The following is a 25,758-nucleotide window of genomic DNA, read 5'->3' as shown; positions in this document are numbered from 1 at the left end:
ACCTTCTTCATCCACTTTGTGAAAGGCCTCCAAATGTAAATTGACTACTGGATAGAGTGGCAATAAATGCATTCATTCAGTGCATTGGTGATGCCCTTTCAGCATGTTGAGATGAAATTGCAAGGTTGCTAAAATAATATTATTATTATTATACAATGTTTTGAAAGGTCAGTTAGCTGAGATGCTGATCAGTGAAAAGTATTGATCGGGCAAATGAGGCTAACTCTGCAGTTCAAGGTATTAATCAGTCACTTCAGTCTGCCTGAGGATTCAGGTGAAGGTCCTGTTTAAAAAGACACAATTTTCATGCACCGCAAATATTGCAGTAGAATCTGCAATTCCTGCCAAATTGATGGAGATATTCCTTCCATCGGCACACGCTTCAGAGAACAAAGGGCAGCCATTGAAACTAATTGATAAAAGAAACACTTGTAAGATTATTCATTTGTGAAGGTTTGTGTGTGGGCGATGCAAGATATTATCTGGAATGGTTGTGGTAGCAGATTTAATCATTTTTAAAAAGGAATTGGACATGTACATGGAAAGGCAAAAATGTGTGGTGTGGATTTTTGGACAGTCTTGTTGGATCCGATGTTCTTTGTACTCTAGATTTCACTGGTCGGATGCAGGTTATTATCTAGTTTTTAGTCTTTTTATGACAAAATATCAAAAGCCTCTGAGCTTGAGGTGCTGGGAATAATGGAATAATTTATCCATTAATATCAATTTTGAGGCGAATAAGGCTTTTAGCACACCCATGAAAAGTTAGTACTAGCAATTTTGATTTGGTTTCCATGCAGGGGTTCTGAGAGGTTCCTGGTATTACTGAATGGTCTCTGTAGAGCTCTTAGGTTCTGACCAAGGTTATTGTTTTGTCTAAGCAGGGTGCCAAGCATGTGAAGCGTACACTTGCTGCTGTCGCTTGGGGAAGAGGGTAATCTATACCAGATGTAAGTCTAAGACCATGGCAGTGAATTCATAAGATCATGACTTCTAAAATCGGGCAAACCCAAATCGATTGGGCAAAGATTGAGCAATTTATTTTATAATCATGGGGAACAGCAGGAAATTGAACTTGCTGGAAGGAGACGTTTAACTAAAGTATGTAGTGAACTATACGCAAGGTAAGTAGTGTTATTAAGACCTCTGATTACCCTGCAGTTAACTAGATTTTGGGCAATAAAGTTACACTGCAGTTTTATGAACAGATTTAGTGATTCCACTCATAAAGCATATTCAGTGCATTGTAAAAGTCTTTTAAACAAGATGAATTTCCATGGTTTCTTGTGATTTTAAACATGGATTCAATTTGACAGCTTATCGTTTAAGTATCCAAACAGGTGACTCAGCTAATGGCTGTGTCAGTTGGATATTGCTAAGATAAATTGATTGATCCTTTGGCCTTTGAAGTTGATCATTAGACCCTGTCCTCTGAGTGCTTATGTACTTTGTTATAATGATACATTTACGAAATCAACAGCAAGTTTCTAAACATTAAGACTTGAACATAAAACAGCACAGGAACTGGCCCTTCGGTCCACAATTTCTGTGCAGAATATGATGTCCAAACTAATTTCCTCTGGCTGCATGTGATCCATATCCCTCCAGTTCTTTCATATCCATGTGATCCATATCCCACCAGTCCCTTAATTCTATCTAAAAGCCTCTTAAATGCCACCATTGTATCTGAAATGTGCCTGTCTTCCATCTTCATACATCCATCAATCCTCACTGATTTTATTGTAGATTTTCTTTTTTAATTATGAAGTGTATTTGTTTGAAGGAACTAGTATTTCCATTGGACAGAGGGCCTCTAAATAGGGGCAGATTTAAGATTCAATAACCGAGAATGAGAGAGAAAAAATTACAAAGTTACTTTCAAAAGATAATTAATACACAGTTGAGAATGAGAAATTTACCAGGCTAAGATAAACAAAAACAAAAGGGACCTTTGTAATTAGCCCTCTGGCTAATTACAAATGTCCCTCGAATGCTGGCTGGTCGCTGAGCTGGGAACTACCACCTGAACTGTAAGGTTGAGTCTGTGAAAGAACAATGAATATCAACATTATTTGCAGAATTTGATCACAATGTTGACTTTGCTGGGAAAGAATCTTTCCTTTATGTTTCCTCTCCCACCCCATTCACTCACTGGCTAATGTTACTCAATGATTGAGAACTGTCGGCAGTCATTCAAATGCACAATTAATTGCCTCAAACCAACACTGTACCCCATTTTTTTCATGGTGCAATAGATGAGAGTTGAATTGCTGGATTAGCTTCAAAGGACCAGAGCCAAGAATTCAAAACCCATCACAACTGTTGGGGATGTTTATATATTTGTAATTAAAGCAATAAGACACAACTAATATCGATGGGGAAAAAAAATCCCTACAAAATTATCAGATTGATGTTACTGTCCATCCAGTTTTTAATTTCCTTCAGAGATGGGGAATTTGCCATTTTGGATCCTCTCTGGACTAAATGTGATTCCAGGGTTATCTTTGTGGTTGATTCTTAAGTGTCTGTGTACTAATTAAGGATGGACAATAAGTAATACATTTGTTGCAAGTGACATCCATATCTTGTGAACAAATAACTAAAGGTCTCAAATCTTTGAAAATCCCTGAACTTTTGTTAATGGTACATCTTGTATTCTCCAGGACCATAATCATATTAAAAATAATTATTTTGAAGACTCCAGGAATAATAATATTTTTCTACTTAAAATATTTTAAAACTGAAGCTAGGAAAATCATTATATCAGTAGAGTGGGCAGGAGAAAATTAGTTTTGTTTTAAATCAAGGTCAATACTCTGATAATGTGTGTACAGTCTGTCTACTGAGAGGAAGGCAAATTTGCTTGCTTTTTTCAGTTTGTTATTTTTGTTGATTTAAAAAAAAAATAACCTTGCCATAGCTAATCTCATCAATTTCTAAATTTATCCAATGTTATTTTACCATGTCCCATAAGAAAATAACTTAAACCACTTTTCCTTTGCCTTTGCAGAGATGTTTTTTTTGTTTTATGGACCTGCAGTCATACAATTAGCGACTCCTTTGAATGATCATCGCTCTTATTACATTGACAATGTTCTGGCTATGTTCAAAGAAAATAGGTGAGATCATTGCAGTTGCCAAACCTTTTCAAGGTTCTCATATTCAATAATCGTTTTAGGCTGGATATTTGAACTGATCATAATTTAAAAATATTCGGGGAGGGGGGGACAAGGAATTGTAGAGCAGAAACATATTGTGGGAAATTGTTAGCCTGAAATTAAAGAGAGACTGATTGAGAAACTTTAGTTTTCAGCTGATTATATGCAACTATCATGAATTCATAAAGGGCTATCATGCCTTATGCATTTGATTGAAACGTTTAAAGATGTCTTAGTAAAGGGCAGGGCAATTGATGTTATTTATAAGGACTTCAAGGAGATATTTGAAGCCCTGAAAACTAAATGACACAGTTCTAAATGGACTGCAGAAGCAAGAGAGACCTGGTATAAATGTAAATGAATCAGAGTTGTAGTGAGATACAGCCTAGTGAGTCGACACCAATCATGAATTGTTTATGTGGACTAATCCTACACAAACCTCACTTTATTCTCCCCATACTCTCATCAAATCCCTCCAGAATCGACTACTCATCTACATACTAAATACAGGTTCAAGTTAACCTACCAACCCATACAGTGCCCTCCATAATGTTTGGGACAAAGATCCATCATTTATTTATTTGCCTCTGTACTCCACAATTTGCGATTTGTAATAGAAAAAAATCACGTGGTTAAAGTGCACATTGTCAGATTTTACTAAAGGGTATTTCTATACTTTTTGGTTTCACCATGTAGAAATTACAGCTGTGTTTATACAACGTCCCCCCCCCCCCCCCCCCCCCCCCCCCCCACTCAGTGCACCATAATGTTTGGGACACGGGGCTTCACAGGTGTTTGTAATTGCTCAGGTGTGTTTGAATGCCTCCTTAATGCAGGTATAAGAGAGCTCTCATCATCTAGTCTTTCTTCCGGCCTTTCCATCACCTTTGGAAACTTTTATTGCTGTTTATCAAGATGAGGACCAAAGTTGTGCGAATTAAGGTCAAAGAAGCCATTATGAGTGAGAAACAAGAATAAAACTGTTAGAGACATCAGCCAAACCTTAGACTTTTCAAAATCAACTGTTTGGAACATCATTAAGATGAAAGAGAACACTGGTGTGCTTACTAATCGCAAAGGGACTGTCAGGCCAAGGAAGATCTCCACAGCTGATGAAAGAAGAATTCTCTCTATAATAAAGAAAAATTCCCAAACAACTGTCCGACAGATCAGAAACACTCTTCAGGAGTCATGCGTTGATTTGTCATTGACCACTGTGCAGAAGACTTCATGAACAGAACTACAGAGGCTACACTGCAAGATGCAAACCACTGGTTAGCTGCAAAAATAGGATGGCCAGGTTACAGTTTGCCAAAAAGTATTTAAAAGAGCAACCACAGTTCTGGAAAAAGGTCTTGTGCACAGATGAGACAAAGATGAACTTGTATCAGAGTGAGGGCAAGAGCAAAGTATGGAGAAGGGAAGGAACTGCCCAAGATCCAAAGTGTATCACCTCGTCTGTGAAACACGGTGGTGGGGGTGTTATGGCCTGAGCATGTACGATTGCTGATGGTACTGGCTCACTTATCTTCATTGATGATACAACTGCTGATGGTAGGAGCATAATGAATTCTGATGTGCATGGACACATCCGATCTGCTTAAGTTCAAACAAATGCCCCAAAACTCATTGGCCGGCAGTTCATTCGACAGCAAGACAATGGTCCCAAACATACTGCTGAAGCAACAAAGGAGTTTTTCAAAGCTAAAAAATGGTAAATTCTTGAGTGGCCAAGTCAATCACATGATCTGAACCCAATTGAGCATGCCCTTTATATGTTGAAGAGAAAACTGAAGGGGACTAGCCCCCAGAACTCTTTAGATTCTGGAGTAGTTCCTGAGGATTGGATGGTAGCTAATGTAACCCCACTTTTTGAAAAGAGAGGGAGAGAGAAAATGGGGAATTGCTGACCAGTTAGTCTAACATCGGTAGTGGGGAAAATGCTAGAGTCAGTTATTAAAGATGGGATAGCAGCACATTTGGAAAGTAGTGAAATCATTGGACAAAGTCAGCATGGATTTATGAAAGGTAAATCATGTCTGACGAATCTTATAGAATGTTTCGAAGATGTAACTAGTAGAGTGGATAAGGGAGAACCAGTGGATGTGTTATATCTGGACTTTCAGAAGGCTTTTGACAAGGTCCCACATAAGAGATTAGTATGCAAACTTAAAGCACACAGTATTGGGGTTTCAGTATTGATGTGGATAGGGAACTGGCTGGCAGACAGGAAGCAAAGAGCAGGAGTAAACGGGTCCTTTTCAGAACGGCAGGCAGTGACTAGTGGGGTACCACAAGGCTCAGTGCTGGGACCCCAGCTATTTACAATATATATTAATGATTTGGATGAGGGAATTGAATGCAACATCTCCAAGTTTGCGGATGACACGAAGCTGGGGGGCAGTGTTAGCTGTGAGGAGGATGCTAGGAGGCTGCAAGGTGACTTGGATAGGTTGGGTGAGTGGGCAAATGCATGGCAGATGCAGTACAATGTGGATAAATGTGAGGTTATCCACTTTGGTGGGCAAGACCAGGGATTCTTAAGGGGTTAGACAGGCTAGATGCAAGAAGATTGTTCCCGATGTTGGGGAAGTCCAGAACAAGGGGACACAGTTTAAAGATAAGGGGGAAGTCTTTTAGGACCAAGATAAGAGAAAAAAAATTCACACAGTGGTGAATCTGTGGAATTCTCTGCCACAAAGTAGTTGAGGCCAGTTCATTAGGTATATTTAAGAGGGAGTTAGATGTGGCCCTTGTGGCTAAAGGGATCAGGGGGTATGGAGAGAAGGCAGGTACAGGATACCGAGTTGGATGATCAGCCATGATCATATTGAATGGCAGTGCAGGCTTGAAGGGCCGAATCGCCTACTCCTGCACCTGTTTATGCACCTATTGTGCTTGGTGGCTGAGCCACCAAGCACGACACCTGGAGGTTGCAGCGAATCGTCCGATCTCTGACCCCTCTCACTCTGGCCACAAACTCTTTGAATTACTTCCCTCTGGAAGGCGACTCCGGACTGTCAACACTGCCACAGACAGACATAAAAACAGTTTTTATCCACGAGTAGTTGCTCTATTCAACAGACAAAAATCTGTTACCTCCCTTTGATCTGGTGTTTTGTTGGTTCACATGCTTGATCAAGGGTGTTTATCATTAAGGTTTTATTATTATTATTGTTCAGTGTTTTCTGAGTCATTCGCAACTGTCACTGTATGTCATGTTACTTGTGTGCGGAGCACCAAGGCAAATTCCTTGTATGTGAATACTTGGCCAATAAACTTACTTACTATTTTCTATGTTTCTAAAACAAGCATAAGCTAAAGATGGCTGCAATACAGGCCTGGCAGAGCATCACCAGAGAAGATACCCAGCAACTGCTGTCCATGAATCGCAGACATTAAGCAGTCATTGCATGCAAAGGATATGCAACAAAATACTAAACATAACTAATAATAATGATAATAATAATTATGTCTTTATTATTATTGTACTTAGAAAAACAACTAAATTAGGAGAGCTACTCCTGATCAGTGCAACCAAAACAAGTTAAAACAAGTTAAAACAAGATAAAACACATCCAATACATCCAATACGTTAATTAACTGCTTAAAATAGTAGATAAAGTATGTGTCAATCCTCGGTAGAACATTGCACTGGGAGAATATTGCACTTTAAATGTAATAAATACTTTAAAAGAATTTAAAAATAAGAAATATTAGCTTAGTGGTCTGTTTTATAATGGAATGGATGACAGCATCTTTCATGTCGTGTGGATATTTGAGGAATTTAGAGTTCTGATGGCCCAGGGAAACTACTTTCATTTAAATGTCATTGTTGTGTCCCAAACATTATGGTGCCCTGAAATGGAGGGACTATGTATAAACACTGCTGCAATTTCTACATGGTGAAACCAAAATGTATAAAAATAGCCTTTATTAAAACCTGACAATGTGCACTTTATTAACCACATGTGATTTTTTTTTTTCTATTAGAAATCTCAAATTGTGGAGTAGAGGGGCAAATAAATAAATGATGAGTCTTTGTCCCAAACATCATGGATGGCACTGTAGATCTTTGGGATGCGGAGGAAAGCGGTGCACTTGAATGTAACCTATGTAGTCATACACCCAAGGACAAAGTCTGTCTAATCTTTCGAGGCACCACCTTAGTCGTGCTGAAGATTTATAACACTGATTAGGCCACAAGGGAACATTGTCATGGATGGCATGGTTGAGTTTGTTCGAGCGGCCATTTCTATGCTGTACAACTCTGGCTCTATGACTAACATGAAAATATGGTCAACATCAAACAGAGTAACTCTGTCGATGTTTATGGTCTGGAACTGGCTACCAGGATTGATGATTAAAAGGGTTATACAGGGTTTTCAAAAGGAATTTTGCTGAGCACTTGGAAGAAAATTATGTAGTTGTGCGACAGACAGAGTGCATAATGGAATTGACTAGATTGGTCTAAAATTAGCTGACAAGGATTTAATGGTCTGAGTGCAGTCACAATTCTATATTAGTGGGTTATCAGCTGAAATTGAAAGTCGTAGTGGTAATATAATAACCATGAGGGACTTTAATTTTACTTTGCAGACTAATCACATCTAATTAGCAGATGTCTGGTGTAAGATAAAATTATAGAATGTATATGGGAAGGTTTTCTTTACGAGTACATTGCCTTTCCTTGGTTGAATGTTAATTTTCCTCTATTTTATGTAATGAAACTAGGTTAATTGATCATCTTGCTATGAAGGGCTTTTAGGGTAGAATAGCCATATTTAAATTTTACAAGGAGTTTGAACATGATGCAGTTCCATCCAAAACTAACACAGGCACTCCCTGACTTACGCAATAGGCGACCTACATACATTCGCACGTACATAAGCAATTCTATGAGCCTGCTGCTTTATTTCTAGCAAGGAGAAACATGTCCCAAGTAGACGAAGGCATGAGAATTTATTACAAATGGAAATTAAACTCAAGAAAAATACACAAACCTAACAGAGATATCACAGGAAGAAGAGTTTTGTGAGAACTAGTATGGACATTGTGGGCCAAATGGATTCTTGGGGTGAGAGCTCAGTCACTCAAGCCTGGTGTGCTGGCAGCTCACTCGCGGCTGGTGGGCGAGCAGTTGACTCACGGCTATTCCTTGAAATTCCATTTCAAGCAGGGTGCAAGGCCAGCAAATTTAAATGCAGTTTCCTACCCCTTCAAGCAGGGTGCAAGGCCACCAAATTCAATTGTAGTTTCATACCATTTCAAGCAGAGTGTAGGGCCATTAAACTCGTGCAATTTCCTACCGCTTCAAGCAGGGTGCAGGGCCACCAAGCTCAAGTGCAGTTTCATGCCACTTCAAGCAGAGTGCAAGGCCCCCAAATGCTAGTGCTGTTTAATGCCATTTCAAGCAGGGTGCAAGACCATCAAATTCAAGTGCAGTTTCATACCATTTCATGCAGGTGCAAGGCCACCAAATTCAACTGCATCTTCATACCATTTCGTGCAGGGTGCAAGGCCACCACCTTCAAATACAGTTTCATGCCATTTCAAGCAGGGTGAAACCACCATAAAACCACACAAAACACCACATAAACACCACACTCAGTTCAGTAGACATTCAGTGTGTTCAGTTGATTCACAGCTCAGACAGAGTCATGACCTCTCCTTCCCCCATCTTGTAAAGACTGAGCCACCCACACTTCTGGGCTTTATAATCCCTCCCCCTCCCACTAGAAGGGGCATGGCCTTCATGGTGTGATTGACAAGAGAGAGATTATCAACATTTTTTAAAACACTAATAACACTTTTATTTTTCATTGATGGGAAGAATCCTCCGCACCTGATGAGCGGAGGGCTACTGAGTAAGATGGCCAAAAAAACAGCCGTAAGTGGTAGCATTTTATCTAAAATAAATATAAAGTGCAAACAGGAAGTTGTGCGGTTACCACCACCAACAACCATTTGCAGTGCAGCATTTCAAAGCAGTTATCGCCACCAACAACCATTTGCAGTGCAGCATTTCATAGCAGTTACCACCACCACCAACCATTTGCAGTGCAGCATTTCAAAGCTGTTGCCACCACCAACAACCATTTGCAGTGCAGTATTTCAAAGCAGTTACCACCACCAACAACCATTTGCAGTGCATCATTTCAAAGCAACCACATTTTCATTTTCAAACCACGTTAAGGGCACTCACAGTTGAGTAGGCATGTGTTCAGTGTTATTCACAGCTCAGAGACGTGACCCTCTCACTTCCTCCGTCTTGCAGAGACTGACTGAGGCACAACACTTCTGGGTTTTATAGTCCCTCCCCCCTCCCACCAGCAGGGGCAGCAGAGAGAATGTCAACATTTTAAAAACATTAGTAAATCTTTTATTTTTAATCGATGGGAAAAATCCTCTTGTCCTGTGCAGCGGCGGGGACTCTTGAGTAAGATGGCCAAAAATCACAGCCGTAAGTGGCTGCGTTTTTTCAAAAATCATGAAACAGAAAAACAGGAAGTGGTCAAGATCTTACTTTTAGTAATATAGATAAGAAGCTGAAAGAAAAACTAATTGCTGGAGTAACTCAGCAATTTGGGCAGCATCTCTGGAAGACGAGGATTGTAGTGGCAGAAAGCTGGAATGAGCTGGGGGCGAGACAAAGGCTGGCAAATGATAGGTAGATACAGCCGGGGGGGTGTGGGGGGTGGGGGGAGGTAGATTGGCAAATATGTGGACAAAGGCTAGAGATGTGAAAGAAGATAAAAAAATATGCCTCGAGGGTTATGGGGAGATGGCAGGAGAGGGGTTGAGAGGGAAAGACAAATCAGATGGAAAGATAAATAATGATTGAATGACAGTAGTCTTGATGGGCCGAATGGCCTAGTTCTTTCCAAATCTCATGAACTTGTGCCTGATAAAGAGCGAGGAGTAGTGATGTATGAAGCCAATTAGAAGGGTCTGGGGAAAAAGCGTGCATGGTAGTCGGAGAAATGCATGCGCACTCAAGTAAGCCACAGGAAAGATGGGGAAAAGACGTGAATTTAAAAAAGTACTGGAATAGATGGTGAAACTAAATACACATTTAAATTCAAAGATGCGACGATTTGCAAGACTGGTTCATGGGAAGGCGACCTTGTTGTTTGAGGGGAAATCAAGCAGTCCAGGTCTGAAGAAGAGTGAAAGGAGATCTTATTGAAACTCAAAACCCTCCAGAACTTGACAAGTAAAATACAGGGAGGACGTTTCCCCTGGTCGAGGAGTGGAAATCAAGGAATTAGTCCAAATAAGAGACAGGACAAACAGTATATAGCAGTGTGTTTAAAAGGAATTGCTTTGGAATTTTGTATCCTGGAGGACTGGGGATGTGTGTCATTGAGTTATTTCAAAACGGATCTGTGAGGGTATTTAAGGGATGGTACAGGGAAATGCTGTTGTGGTAGATCAGTCAGGATCTTGATGAAAAGCAGAAGTGGCTTGAAGGGCTAAATTGCTAACTACTTCTATTTAGTTTCTTAGGAAGGTGAATATTGATCTGGTTTGGAAATTAACGGGATCAAATAGGCAGGATCGATAAGTGTCTTACAAGAATCTGGGTTATATTTGCAGCTATTGCATTTATAAAATACTGTAATAGGATAGAAAGTATAGGTAATTTTGTTAATCATGCAAAGATCTAGCATGATAAGCAATGCAGATAGCTACATTAAATTTCAACTTTATCCATGTAATGCGCAAGATTTAGGCAGATGGATTTCAGAACAAATATGGGATCCAAGTAGCGGAGAGGATGATGAAAATCTGGAGCTACTGCAGATATAAATACATTTCTGGGATGATTAAATATCATGAGCAGATATAGAAAATAATACAGAGCAATTGAATAGCTGACTTTTATATCTAGATGACACAGGAGAATAATTGTTACATACAGAACCCCGATTAGATCACACTTGGAATACTGAGTCGTTTGGGTTTGAGTTGCAGTCATTGGAATTTGGATTAAGGTTAAAGTTTGTAGGATGTTAAGGGAATAACATCTGGGTAGGGACATTATTTCTGCTGATTTGAAAGATAGACTTAGGGCAATGGCAGTTGTTAAGTGGCTTCTTCTTCTTGCGTATGGTGTGCACAGCATAAAGTTGTAGGACAACTTGTTCTATTTGATCTTATTTGATTGTGCACGCCGGGTTGATTACATTCGGTGAAATAGGGCGGACCACGTGAAGGTTGCAATCTCCTACCCCTTCAAGTGGCTGAATGTGACTTAATCTGAACAAGACGCAGCCATTTTTCTATAATTATAATTGCTTTAGCTAAAGAGGTGAAGACGTCGTCTATCATTTGATAAGGGAACTCGAGCCATTAGGAGGTAGTGAACATAATATGATATGTTTTAATCTACAATTTGAGAGGGAGAAGGGTAAATCGGAGGTGTTGAGCAAGGGGGACTATGGAGCCATGAGGGAGGAGTTGGCCAAAGTTGACTGGAAAGATACCCAAGCAGGGATGACAGTGGACAACAATGGCAGGTATTTCTGGGAATAATACAGAAGGTGCAGGATCGGTTCATTCCAAAGAGGAAGAAAGATTCCAAGGGGAGTAAGGGGCAACCGTGGCTGACAAGGGAAGTCAGGGAGAGTATAAAAATAAAAGAGAAGAAATATAACATAGCAAAGATGAGCAGGAAGCCAGAGGATTGGGTAACTTTTAAAGAGGAACAGAAGATAACTACAAAGGCAATACGGGGAGAAAAGATGAGGTACGAATGTAAGCTAGCCAAGAATATAAAGGAGGATAGTAAAAGCTTCCTTAGGTATGTGAAGAGGAAAAAACTAGTTAAGGCCAAAGTTGGACCCTTGAAGACTGAAAAGGGTGAATTTATTATGGGGAACAAGGAAATGGCAGATGAGTTGAACAGGTACTTGGATCTGTCTTCACTAAGGAGGATACAAACAATCTTCCTGATGTACTAGTGGCCAGAGGATCTGTAGGACATTCACATTAGGCAGGAAATGGTGATGGGTAGATTGATGGGACTGAAGATTGTTAAATCCCCAGGGCTTGATGGTCTACATCCCAGGGTACTTAAGGACGTGGCTCTAGAAATCGTGGACACATTGGTGATCATTTTCCAATGTTCTATAGATTCAGGATCAGTTCCTGTGGATTGGAGGGTAGCTAATGTTGTCCCACGCTTTAAGAAGGGCGGCAGAGAGAAAACAGGGAATTATAGACCAGTTAGCCTGACATTGGTGGTGGGGAAGATGCTGGAGTCAATAATAAAATATGAAATAGCTGTACATTTGGATAGCAGTAGCAGGATTGGTCCGAGTCAGCATGGATTTACGAAGGGGAATTCATGCTTGACGAATCTTCTGGAATTTTTTGAGGATGTAATCAGGATAATGGACAAGAGAGAGATCGTGGATGTAGTGTACCTGAGTTTTCAGAGAGCATTTGATGAAGTCCCACATAGGAGATTAGTGGGGAAAATTAGAGCACATGGTATTGGGGGTTGGGTGCTTACATGTATAAAATATTGGTTGGCAGACAGGAAACAAAGGGTAGGAATTAATGGGTCCCTTTCAGAATGGCAGGCAGTGACTAGTGGGGTACTGCAAGGTTTGGTGCTGGGACCGCAGCTATTTACAATATATTAATGATTTGGATGAAGGGATTAAAAGTAACATTAGCAAATTTGCAGATGACACAAAACTGGGTGGCAGTGTGAACTATGAAGAGGATGCTCTGAGGATGCAGCTTAACTTGGACAAGAAGAGCTAGGTGACGTGCCTCAATGACTATGACCAGTGGCACTAAAGTCTGTAGTGATGAAGTCCTTTGAGAGGCTGATCATGGCGCAAATCAACTCGTACCTCGACAAAAACCTGGACCAATAGTCGGATTTACCAAAGTGAGGGCGAGGGATAGAACGAAAGGCATCCTTAATGGTGGTGTAGCAGTGGTCGAGGGTGCTTGGTCCTTTGGTGCTGCAGGAAACATGTTGGTGGAAGTTAGGGAGCAATTTCTTAAGGTTGAGGGAATCGAGAACCAGGGGCCATAGTTTAAGATTAAGTGGTAAGCCATTTAGAACGGAGATGAGGAAAAACTTTTTCACACAGAGTTGGGAGTGTGTGGAATTCTCTGCCTCAGAGGGTGGTGGAGGCTGGTTCTCTGGATGCTTTCAAGAGAGAGTTAGATAGAGCTCTTATGGATAGCGGCGTTAAGGGATATGGAGAGAAGGCAGGTACGGGTTACTGATTGTGGATGATCAGCCATGATCACATTGAATGGCGGTGCTGGCTCGAAGGGCCGAATGGCCTACTGCATCTATTGTCTATTGACATGAGAGATGGCTAAAAAAAAGGGAGGGTGACATAGTAAAATGGTAATGTCATACAAATGTTAAGAATTTCCCTTGACTTGAGGGCTCTTGTGTTAGTTTCTGACGTTTGATATCAAAACATTTCATGTGCTAGCTCTCAACAACGTGGTTGCGTCAGGGCATCGTGTCCTTGTCCAACTTGATTGACTCAACAGCATACCGACGCCTCTACTACTTCAGAAGGTGAAGGAATTTCGGCTTGTGTACCAACAAATCTGACCTATTTCTAATGTTGGAATATGGAAAGCATCTTCTGGATGCACCATAACATGATATGGCAACTGCTTTGCCCAAGGCTACAAGAAATTGCAGAGAGTTATGGGCATAGCAGAGTCCGTCGTGCAAGCCAATCTCCACCCCCACTTGACACCATGTGTACTTCATGCCGTTTTGGGAAACCAACCAACATAATCAAGGACCGCCCATTCCCCTGTCATTCACCTCTCTCCCATTGGACAGAAGGTACAAAAGCTATAAAGCATGTCTCACCAGATTCAGGAACCGCTTCTTTCCCGGTGTTATCAGACTCTTGAACAGACTTCTCAGATGCTAGGGATGAATTCCTGATTTTCCAATCTACCTCTTTGTGACCCATCAACACTTTTTATCTGCACTTTCTCTGTAGCTGTAACACTATGTGTACTCCATTTATTTTTTCTTTTGCACCATCTGACGTACTCGTGTATAGTCTCAAAACACCAATCTCACTGTATGTCAGTGAACGTCACTATGAACTAATGCAATTACAGTGGCTTGCAAAAGTACCCCTTGAACTTTTCCACATTTTGTCACATTACAACCACAAACGTAAATGTATTTTATTGGGATTTTATGTGATAGACCAAAAAAAAGTGGTGCATAATTGTGAAGTGGAGGAAAATGATACATTTTCAAATTTTTTTACAAATAAAAAACTGAAAAGTGTGGCGTGCAAAAGTATTCAGCCCCCCCGAGTCAATACTTTGTAGAACCACCTTTCGCTGCAATTCCAGCTGCAAGTCTTTTGGGGTATGTCTCTACCAGCTTTGCACATCTAGAGACTGAAATGTTTGCCCTTTCTTCTTTGCAAAATAGCTCAAGCTCAGTCAGATTGGATGGAGAGCGTCTGTGAACAGCAATTTTCAAATCTTGCCAGAGATTCTCAATTGGATTTAGGTCTGGACTTTGATTGGGCTATTCTAACACATGAATATGCTTTGATCTAAACCATTCCATTGTAGCTCTGGCTGTATGTTTAGGGTCGTTGTCCTGCTGGAAGGTGAACCTTCGCCCCAGTCTCAAGTCTTTTGCAGACTCTAACAGGTTTTCTTCCAAGATTGCCCTGTATTTGGCTCCATCCATCTTCCCATCAACTCTGACCAGCTTCCCTGTCCCTGCTGAAGAAAAGCATCGCCACAGCATGATGCTGCTACCACCATGTTTCACAGTGGGGATGGTGTGTTCAGGGTGATGTGCAGTGTTAGTTTTCCGCCACACATAGCGTTTTGCATTTAGGCCAAAAACTTCAATTTTGGTCTCATCTGACCAGAGCACCTTCCTCCACATGTTTGCTGTGTCCCCCACATGGCTTGTGGCAAACTGCAAACGGGACTTCTTATGGGTTTTTTTCAACAATGGCTTTCTTCTTGCCACTCTTCCATAAAGGCCCGATTTGTGGAGTGCATGACTAATAATTGTCCTGTGGACAGATTCTCCCACCTGAGCTGTGGATCTCTGCAGCTCCTCCAGAGTTACCATGGGCTTCTTGGCTGCTTCTCTGATCAATGCTCTCCTTGCCCGGCCTGTCAGTTTCGGTTGACGGCCATTTCTTGGTAGGTTTGCAGTTGTGCCATACTCTTTCCATTTTCGGATGATGGATTGAACAGTGCTCCGTGAGATGTTCAAAGCTTGGGATATTTTTTTATAACCTAACCCTGCTTTAAACTTCTCCACAACTTTATCCCTGACCTGTCTGGTGTGTTCCTTGGGCTTCATGATGCTGTTTGTTCACTAATGTTCTCTAACAAACCTCTGAGGCCTTCACAGAACAGCTGTATTTATACTGAGATTAGATTACACACAAGTGGACTCTATTTACTAATTAGGTGACTTCTGAAGGCAATTGATTGCACTGGATTTTATTTAGGGGTATCAGAGTAAAGGGGGCTGAATACTTTTGCACGCCACACTTTTCAATTTTTTATTTGTAAAAAAATTTGAAAACCATCTATCATTTTCCTTCCACTTCACAATTATGCGGTACTTTGTGTAGGAAGGAACTGCAGTTACTGGTTTAAACCGCCATTCTCTCCAGAGATGCTGCCTGTCCCGCTGAGTTCCTCCGGAACTCTGCATTTGTAATCAGCATCAGAAATCAATTACCCCGGTCTAAAATAATCTGCAAAATATTGTTTTGATACAAGTAGATGAATGAAAGGCTACTGTAGAGTTTTTTTTATATCAATTAGAAATGTCTGGAGAAGCAGCTTGTAAAGCTGAAAGAATGAATAAATCAGATTAATTTTAACGTCTCAAGGATTGATCTTCATCTTTGCAATGCTTCCATTGTTACCTCATTGCACAGAATTTATCTGTTGCCACCTTCATGACTGATGTTGACTGATATTGGATGCAAGTTGGAGACTTCCACAAGTGATACTATAGTTATTTGACAAATGTTTCCATTTAAAATAATTGAATTAAAAAATCAATTTGCAATTTGTTTGATTCTTTTTCAAAGCAAACTATTGACCAATAATGGAGAGGCGATTGAGTATTCTATGTGTTTATTGTATGGGACTGAGTAATATCTCTGCACAGCAGACTCCAAAGCAAATATCAAATTAACGAAGAGTTACTGCAAACCCCCTACTACAAAGTTCAATCAAGTCACTGTTGATCTTTTGAACCAATTATTAATTTACTGTTAGCTGCAAATAACATATTGCAGTGGACTAGACAGCCCTTTGGCTAATTCATGTTTTCTAAATTGCATCCCTGCAAACAGGGGAGCTACAATGGGTTACCATTGACCTTTGCAATCTGGGGATCTAGGATTGCAGTCAACTTGCATATCTTCTATCTATATCTATCTATCTTCTATATATATATAAAACTCAAATCAGTCCGCCTGCAGTACGGATCCCTTCCTGCCTTTCGATTCGTTGACGGCTGCTCCTTCCTCAGCTTCCAACACACTTCGAAACAATGTTGCAAGACAGGAACACTGAACTTTTCACTGCTGCAGCAGGCAGGGATTTTTTTTTTTAAAGAGGCAGGGCAGTGCTGGAATCTTACTTTTGAGAACGGCTTCAGTTCCATTGGAGGAGACGGGTGCATGGTGGAATATTGGTTTGGGGGATCACACCATTGGGGGAGCAGACCCAACGGGTCTGCACTTGGTCTAGTATATATATAAAACTCAAATCCGTCCATCCGCCTGCAGTACGGATCCCTTCCTGCCTTTTGATTCGTTGACGGCTGCTCCTTCCTATCAGCTTCCAACACACTTCGAAACAAAGTTGCAAGACAGGAACACTGAACTTTTCACTGCTGCAGCAGGCAGGGGAGGTGCGTGCAATTGAGGGAGTCAGGGGAGTGCTGGAAACTTACATTTGGCAACGGCTTCAATTCCATTGGAGAAGACGGGTGCATGGTGGAATATTGGGTTGGGGGAATCACACCATTGGGGGAGCAGTCTGCACTTGGTCTAGTATATATATAAAAGTCTGTGGCTGCCGCCTGCCGTCCGGCTGCCAGCTGCCTTTCTTCCTTTTGATTCGCTGCTCCTTCCTGTCAGCTTCCAACACACTTCGAAACAAAGTTGCAAGACAGGAACACTGAACTTTTCACTGCTGCAGCAGGCAGGGGAGGTGCAATTGAGGGAGGCAGGGGAGTGCTGGAAACTTACATTTGGCAACGGCTTCAGTTCCATTGGAGGAGACGGGTGCATGGTGGAATATTGGGTTGGGGGAATCACACCATTGGGGGAGCAGACCCAACGGGTCTGCACTTGGTCTAGTTATATATTAAAACTCTGTGGTTGCCGCCTGCCGTCCGGCGTCCGGCTGCCTTTCTGCCTTTTGATTCGTTCCATCGTGTGATGTCACAATGCCCAATACACTCCTTCCTATCAGCTTCCAACACACTTCAAAACAAAGTTGCAAGACAGGAACACTCTGAACTTTTCACCTCAATGGTATATCACAGCAAGTGCTTCAACAGGAGGGGGAGGGGCAATTGGTATTGCAATTGGAACTGCTGCAGCAGGCAGGTGAGGTGCAATTGGAATTTTTTTTCAATCCACTGCTGAGGGAGGCAGGGGAGTGCTGGAATCTTACATTTGGGAACGGGTTCAGTTCCGTTGGAGGAGACGGGTGCATGGTGGAATATTGGCTTGGGGGTTCACACCATTGGGGGACCTCTGCACTTGGTCTAGTTACCAACAAAAGTCTTTAAATGTGAAAATAGGGATGATTTGATCCAGCTCCAAATGACCATCTACAATCCAAAGCTGCTGCCACTTTGTCTCCACGATAATGAAATGTTTGGATTGATACTGGTTTTGCTTTTGGCAACTTGACTTGGACATGCTAAATACTGACAAAAAAGCTTACTGAAAAATTATACAGAAATTGCAAATCATGGTTCTACTCTTGAGTTACTTATTGTGGGGACAATGTTTCTTTGTTATTTTGAGTGTTTTATTGTTCATGCAGGACCTCTGATGGTATGGCAGTCTGATTCCTACTCTATTGCTAATTAGTCCAATTGGTTAATGTTTAACCATTGACCAAATGCAGTGCTTGTAAGAGCAATAGTCGTGCATGTTATCACACGTACCTTGATGTCGTTATGTTGTTGGGGGAACTGTTTTTTATGAGCTGAAATATTAATTTATATGGGTTTGGAAAAATGTAAGTTGAGTTATTGGCGTCTGGAATGTTTTGGCGCAGTTAGTTATTGAAGCAAAGACTATTCAGATTTAAATGAGTCTACTGTCATATACACCAATGGGCAATGAAAATCTTAGTTTGTATGAAGCTCATAGAGTAAAGATAAATACATTAAGCATAACTAATGCAAAAACAGCAGAATGGTGCAAAGATTCTAGTGCAAACTGAAGTAGTATTTAAAAAAAAAACTAAAGCATAATCACAGAATAGCCAAATGAGGATAGAATTTGTGTGTGGAGGATGTGGATAGATATTAAATGAGTACTTTTGATCTGTACTCGCCAAGGTGAAGGAAATGGGGAATAGTGAGATCAGTGTGAGGAGGACATATGCTGGGAAGTTTGAGGTCAAGGAGGTGGTGGTGATGGGGCTCTTGAAGAGCATTAAGGTTGATAAATCCCCTGGTTCTTCGGGTGTCCAGCCCAGGTTATGGAGAAGAGAGGAGACGTTGAGAGTAGACTTAATAGAAGTGTAAATAATTATGATGGGCATAGATAAGTTAGAGCTGTTAGACACAATCGTTCTCCCAGGGTGGAAATGTCAAAGACTTGAGAGCATGGTATTAAGGTCAGTGGGCAAAGTTTAAAGGAGATGAGCAGAGCAAGCGGAGTGTGGTGAGTGCCTGGAACATGCTGCTAGGGATGGTGGTGGAGGCAGATAAAATAGTGGCATTTAAGAGGCTTTTAGATTATCACATGGCTATACCGAGAAAGGCAGGATATGGAACACATGCTGGGTGGTGCTGGAGATTAGTTTAAGCTGGCAACATGTTTGGCATGGACATTGTGAGTGGAAGTGTCTGTTCCTTTGTGGTATGTTCTATGATTTGTTTTGGATTAGCATAGCAGCCCTACAAATTTTGATGGCAGTCAGCTGAAGACCAGGAACCTGGATGATTTTTCTGCATATTCTTTGGGAGGATTTAAAATGGGATGGGACAGATAGTTATTGTAACCTCAAGTCATTCATTTCTGAGATTCTTGGAGAACAGTGTGAATCCAGCCTGCTCCATATGGATTGTCTTTTTTTTTAAAACACGCAATGCATTTGCTAGTGAAGAATTTCATTATGGATTGGACATATATTTTAAACTGCTTAGTTAACAGTTGACCAAACTTGTTTACTTATGTCATGTGCCAGATCTGCATGAGGTTCATACACTCCCTAGAGTGTGGATTAATAAGAATGCTGACTTGTTCCATATTTTCTTCCCCTTCAGGCTGACGAGCATTTGACTGTGGATAGAATCTGGAGCCCTTCCTGTCTGGAAAACCTTAAGATATTTAATTATGCAACAAGACACCGGGGAGTAGCAATGCTTTAGGGAGCTCTGAGTTTTATCAGACTAATTTTATTATGTAAAGAATTCAGTAAATGTTTCTCCCAACCCATCAAAAGCATTTTTTTTCATTTTCAATGAGAAGATCATGGCTTGAAGACTTTAAGAAGAGAGGATGCAATGATATCTCTCAAACTTAATTACACTTGCCACTTGTGTTTTGAACTGATAGGAGTGTGATTATGATTTCTCTCAAAGTTCTGCTATTCCCTTTGCCCGTCAGCAAGAGGATAAATTATTCTTTGAGACATGTTAATTTCCTCGTCCATCTGACCTTAATTATGGCTGATCAATGCCATTTGAAGTACTGTAGATTGCCATGTATGCAAAGCATAATAAATTGTTCCAGTAACTCTCCATTGCCTGATTTATTGAACTTGATTACAGCACTTGACAATGAGGAAAGGGCTGCAGCATTTTAATTCGCATGAGATTTGTAAAGTGCCCATGAATGCCATCTCCATGTTCCAAAATCTAATTTTATGAGACCTTGTAAGTAATGGCTGAGATAAGCAGTGTCATGGTCAGAATGTAGAGGGGAATCAGATTGTTTTCCACTGGCTGTGAGAATATGGATGCCGCTTGCAAGAAGAGCATTTATTGCTGAATCCTATGTACCCTTTGAGACAACAACGAGTCTTCTTCTCAACTATTGTATTCCATGTGGAGAAGCTACTTGCACTATGTTGATTAGAGCTTCAGGATTTTGGTTCAATTATAAAAGTATATTCCATGTTTAGATCAATATGTGGGATTTGGAAGCAAGTGGTCACTTCTGATGGTGTCCCCATGCAGTTGCATCTTTTATCCTTTGTTAGTGGCTATCATGGGGGTTCTGCTGAAGATGCCTTGGTGATCCATTATATTCTGTAGGTAGTCAAGGTGCATCAGCAGTTGATCTTTAAGTTGATTGATGAGTTGACGATAGACTAACAAATTTTAGAACTTGCATAAGCATAACACTTGCATATGCGTTGACTTTCAGAATATTGGTGAGTGAATTAGTAGTGGTAATGGCTCAATAATAGATTGCTCTCCTGTTGGATATACTGTTTGTATGTGGGTGGTGCAAATATTGCTGTCTGCTAATCAGCCCAACAAGGTCTTGCTACATATGGGTATTGACTGCTTCCTTATCGAGGATCACTAGGTGGAAATTAACATTGTGCAATTATTAGACCTCAAAAATTCCTTACTTGTTTATTTGAAGTCTGCACATTGCTTTACAAAAACTAATTTGTACAATCATTCATGGCAAACCAGAGGAAACTTTCTCAAGATCTAAATTCTATTCCTTCATCCTTCACTAAATTTGCTATTTGAAATGTTATTGATGAAACAATAGTTGATTTCTCATCAAATCAAACCTTAAATTTACTTTTGTATTTGGTTTGAATTGTGTTTGGTCTGCCTAGAGAGAACTTGCAATAACATCTGCACAAACCAACAGTTTATTGTGCAGAAACATTGCCAAATGTGACTGTTGTGATGGCTGTAAAGATGCATATTATGTTTGGTGATGAGCTATGTGCATTTTGATTTTTTATTGACCATCAGGTTGAATAGTTAAAAATATTAATTGTGTAAACTCTTTTATTGGTACTGGATGGTACCAGAATTTAAAATTGCCCCACAGGTCTATAATGGTGTATATAGTTTCAGCACACATCTTCACAGCCTACATCTAATCTCAAACATACTATCTTGTGTACTTATCCATTTTTTCCCCTTAAACTCATCTGTGTTATTTGCTTCAACCATTCCATCTACTTTAAAGTTCTGCATCCTAAAACATTTCTCTAGGAGAACTTATTTTTCCCCCTGAAATCCCTTTTGGCTTCCTAAGTATTATTCTTGTACTTCTGGCCAATAATTTTGGGTTACATACTCAGAAACATTTTCTTTGTGCTTATTACCAATTGCCATTGTAATTTTAAAGCCTTATGGTATCCCACTGTTTTGAATTTTCCTGTAGAAGCATAGAAACCTAGACAAAGGGTGCAGGAGTTGGTCATTCGGCCGTTACAGCCAGCACCAACATTCAATATGATCATGGCTGATCCGGCTTTTTCCCCATATCCCTTGCTTCCCTTAGCCCTAAGAGCTAAATCTAACTCTCTTGAAAACATCCAGTGAATTGGCCTCTACTGCCTTCTGTGACAGAGAATTTCACAGATTCATAACTCTCTGGGTGAAAAAGTTCTTCCTCATCTCATGATTCTGTTGTTATTGAAGGAACTATTAAACCCCTTTTTCACGGGGCGACTTGATGCAAGAGTTAACCAAAGTTGAACATCGTGGGAACCTCTTGCAGTAACCGTACGGCATTCGTGGACCACCGTGGCGCTAACGGCAGGTACTCGTGTAACTTGGTGACTCGGGAGAAAATTCAAACAAGCTTGAATTTCTCCAAGAGTGACTTGTACACTTGTGGTTGAATATTGCAACATTATATGCACGTAGTGGCCAGTGTGATATCCGTACTGACTCTTGCGTGTACCGTGGGAACTCCTGCGAACGGTGAACCCGGAAGCTGGACAGAGGGGACAGAAGGTGAGTAAAAATTGTCTTCTGTGGGATTGAATTTAAAAAATAAAGATTTGAATCCACATATGGACATCAACTTATTCATTAGTTATGTTAATGTGATTCAAGAAAATAACTATCATCTTAAAAAGGGACTTTACTGAAAGGCCCCGCATTTTTATGGTCCGTGAGAAAATTTTCACATGTACTTCTTTGAGAGATACAGCTCGGAGTCCTCGCCGACCAGCGATCGATGCCTTTCTGAAGCAGGGTCCGGAACAATCAATGTTCTCCAGATGCCCGTGTAAAGGAGTGAACTGCACATGCTGGTTTAAAACGAAGACAGACACAAAAAGCTGGAGTAACTCGGCGAGTCAAGCAGCATCTCTGGAGAAAAATAGGTGATGTTTCGGGACGAGACACATCTTCAGACTCAATTCCGATTAGGATGTCTGAAGAAGGGTTCCGATTCGAATCGCCACCTATACTTTTTCTCCAGAGATGCTGCCTGACATGCTGACTTACTCCAGCTTTTTATGTTTTTCTTCCCAGATCTGACTTACCTGCTGAGTTACACCAACATTTTGTGTCCATGTTCACTATGAACATTGAATTATTTAATTTTAGGTAACTTACACTCTCTCTCTCCCCCCATGCATGCAGTAAATGTTGGTTAACCAGTCCAAGGTTTGCAACGCTGGTTCCCTCTTGGGATCACACTATCCCTAGCCAACAATTAGCATATCAGGGAACCAAATATAGACATAAAGTGCTGGAGTGACTCAATGGGTCAGGCAGCATCTCTGGAGGAAAGGGTTAGGCGACATTTCGGGTCGGGACCCCTCTTCAAAATACCCTGCTGAGGTCATCTGATGTTGGCCCTGATTTGACCCGGTCTTTTCTTGCTTCCAGTTCCCCCCTACAATCATCCCGAAGAAGGGTCCCGACCAAAAATGGAATCTATTCCTTTTCTCCAGAGATGCTGCTTGGCCCGCTGAGTTACTCCAGCATTTTGTGTCTAACTTGCTGATTCAGACAGTTTTTGATTTACTCTGAAACACACGTTGGAAATTTAAACTTGGGCGCAACTAACATCGTCTTACTACTGTGGGAACTCTTTAACTCAGCGGGAAGGCAGCAGTTAATTGTTGCTCCCTTCAGTTTCCCAGGGGGTCGGGATGGGACTGGAGTTGGGAGGGAAAGGTGGGGGAGTCGAGGGAGAGGAGGGGGAGACAGATGGGGGTGTCTTCATTTACTGGCGGCGGGTGTCTCACTGAAACAGGTAGGTGAGATTTCACATCCACCTTATGTGTGCCTCTCTCTCTCCCTCCCTCCCTCTTACACAGGCTGAGAGACTCTGCCTCTGTGAGTGTACGTCTATTTCTCCCCCTCTCCCACACACAGTAAAGACCGAGTAACTGCGCTCACTCCATCTGTGTCTCCCACATACACAGTAAAACTCTGCTTTGTGTGTGTATATACCAATTCAACCAAGGGAAGATATTTATAGTGTGTGAAGAAAAAAGTGACATCATTTGTGCCACGTGATGATTTAATTACACTTGACAAATACAATGTCATTCAAGATTTAACGGGAAAGCTCGGGAGACGGACAAGTCACTCGCACAAATAAGAAAAATGCCGAGTACCGTGGGAACTCTTTGTCTACCCCCCCGTTATATCGTGTGATATCGTGCTAGACCACGACCACTTCACTCTGGCTACATCTTGCGTCAAGTCGCCCCGTGAAAAAGGCCTATTAGTGTACCTGTTCAGGATTTTCTATCTTTGCAATTTTTGTTTACTTTTGTGTTGTGCAGCATTTTGCCACTTAATGTAACAGCAGGGAAACTTGGAGTAAGATAAACCATGGAGCATCACAGCTAGCTTTAATCAAATTTATATTGTTAACACTGGGCGGCTTTTAGTTTATATTCCCAAATGTTATGATTTTTGTATTTGGTAATTATCACTTGGGTTTGAGCAGTGGTTGTCCATTGTGGTGAATGCTTATAACAGTAGTGTGTCTTGTACTGACTGGGTTATTTTTCTGATATGTTGAGAAAGGGAACACACTCTGTGATATATTGTAATGAATCAGATTTGGATAATAGCTTAGTAAAGTGTGAATTTTAATCTAAAAGCAATTTTAATATGATCAAGTTCAATGTAGTGTTAGAAAGAGAACAAAAAGCTGCAGCAAAGATTCATAGTTTGGGAATATGATAATGGATTATTTCCGTGGCAAGCATTTGCTAATTGATAAAATCATTGTAAACCAGTGACAGATGGAGTTTGTTTTGTAAAACCAGTTTATGTCTCTTACAAAATGAGTGCAACTTGAATAAGACATGTATGACTCGAGTAAAGGATGCTCGATGGTGGAATTGCAGACCAAGATTATCTAAAACAAGTTGTTAGCAACCTTATCTACTTCCGCCTGCTATCTTGGCATTCAAGTTAATGATGTAAAACTTCACAAACTCGTACTTGCACACAGTGTCTTGAATACTAAAATAAACTGTCTTTGGACTCTTACTGTCTCTGTAGTGTTCATATAACGTGCATTATATTTGGCCCAATCTATCCTTTTAGAGGTTCTATATCTATCCTTTTCATTGGGTATTTGGAAAATGTATTTACCCTATCTATACTTTCTCTTGCACTAAACTGGAACCACAGGAGATGGGCAAGGTCCTCAATGAGCATTTCTCCTCTGTATTTACCGAGGAGAAAGACAGTAGGACGGAGGAACTTGGGGTAGTCAATGGAAGTGTCTCGAGAGCAGTCAGTGTTACCGTCGAAGTACTGAAGGTACTATCGTGTATGAAAGAAGACAAATCTCCAGGGCCTGATTAGATATATTCAAGGACATTTTGGGAAATTGGCGAGGAAATTGCCAGAGCCCTGGTTGAAATTTACGAGTCGGCCTTAAATACAGGACAGGTGCCGGAAGACTGGAGGGTGGCAAATGTTGTGCCTCTATTCAAGAAGGGCTGCAGGGAATATGCTGGGAACTGTAGGCTGGTGAGCATAACACCTGTAATTGGAAAGTTACTAGAGAGTATTCTGACTGCAGTTGTACAGGGTCTTGGTGAGACCACACCTGGAGTATTGCGTACAGTTTTGGTCTCCAAATCTGAGGAAGGACATTCTTGCCACAGAGGGAGTACAGAGAAGGTTCACCAGACTGATTCCTGGGATGTCAGGACTATCTTATGAAGAAAGACTGGATAGACTTGGTTTATAATAACCATATAACCATATAACAATTACAGCTAGAATTTAGGAGATTGAGAGGGGATCTTATAGAAACTTACTAAATTCTTAAGGGGTTGGACAGGCTAGATGCAGGAAGATTGCTCCCGATGTTGGGGAAGTCCAGGACAAGGGGTACACAGCTTAAGGATCAGGGGGAAATCC

At 41.0% G+C, this 25,758-nt stretch overlaps 1 protein-coding gene and 1 long non-coding RNA gene across 4 annotated transcripts in view; both read left to right on the top strand.

Annotated features, from left to right (window-relative positions):
- LOC129700408 (phosphofurin acidic cluster sorting protein 2-like) overlaps positions 1-25,758 on the top strand; it is a 225,741-nt gene that overhangs the window by 16,150 nt on the left and 183,833 nt on the right. The gene's annotated exons all lie outside the window — the stretch shown is intronic.
- On the top strand, positions 8,438-20,166 carry LOC129700409 (uncharacterized). Its single transcript, XR_008724059.1, has 2 exons — positions 8,438-9,048; positions 19,690-20,166. It is a non-coding gene; the product is annotated as an uncharacterized LOC129700409 (long non-coding RNA).

Source organism: Leucoraja erinacea, chromosome 9 (genome assembly GCF_028641065.1).
Source record: "Leucoraja erinacea ecotype New England chromosome 9, Leri_hhj_1, whole genome shotgun sequence".
Taxonomy (NCBI): domain Eukaryota; kingdom Metazoa; phylum Chordata; class Chondrichthyes; order Rajiformes; family Rajidae; genus Leucoraja; species Leucoraja erinaceus.
This window is presented reverse-complemented; position numbering and strand designations above follow the sequence as displayed.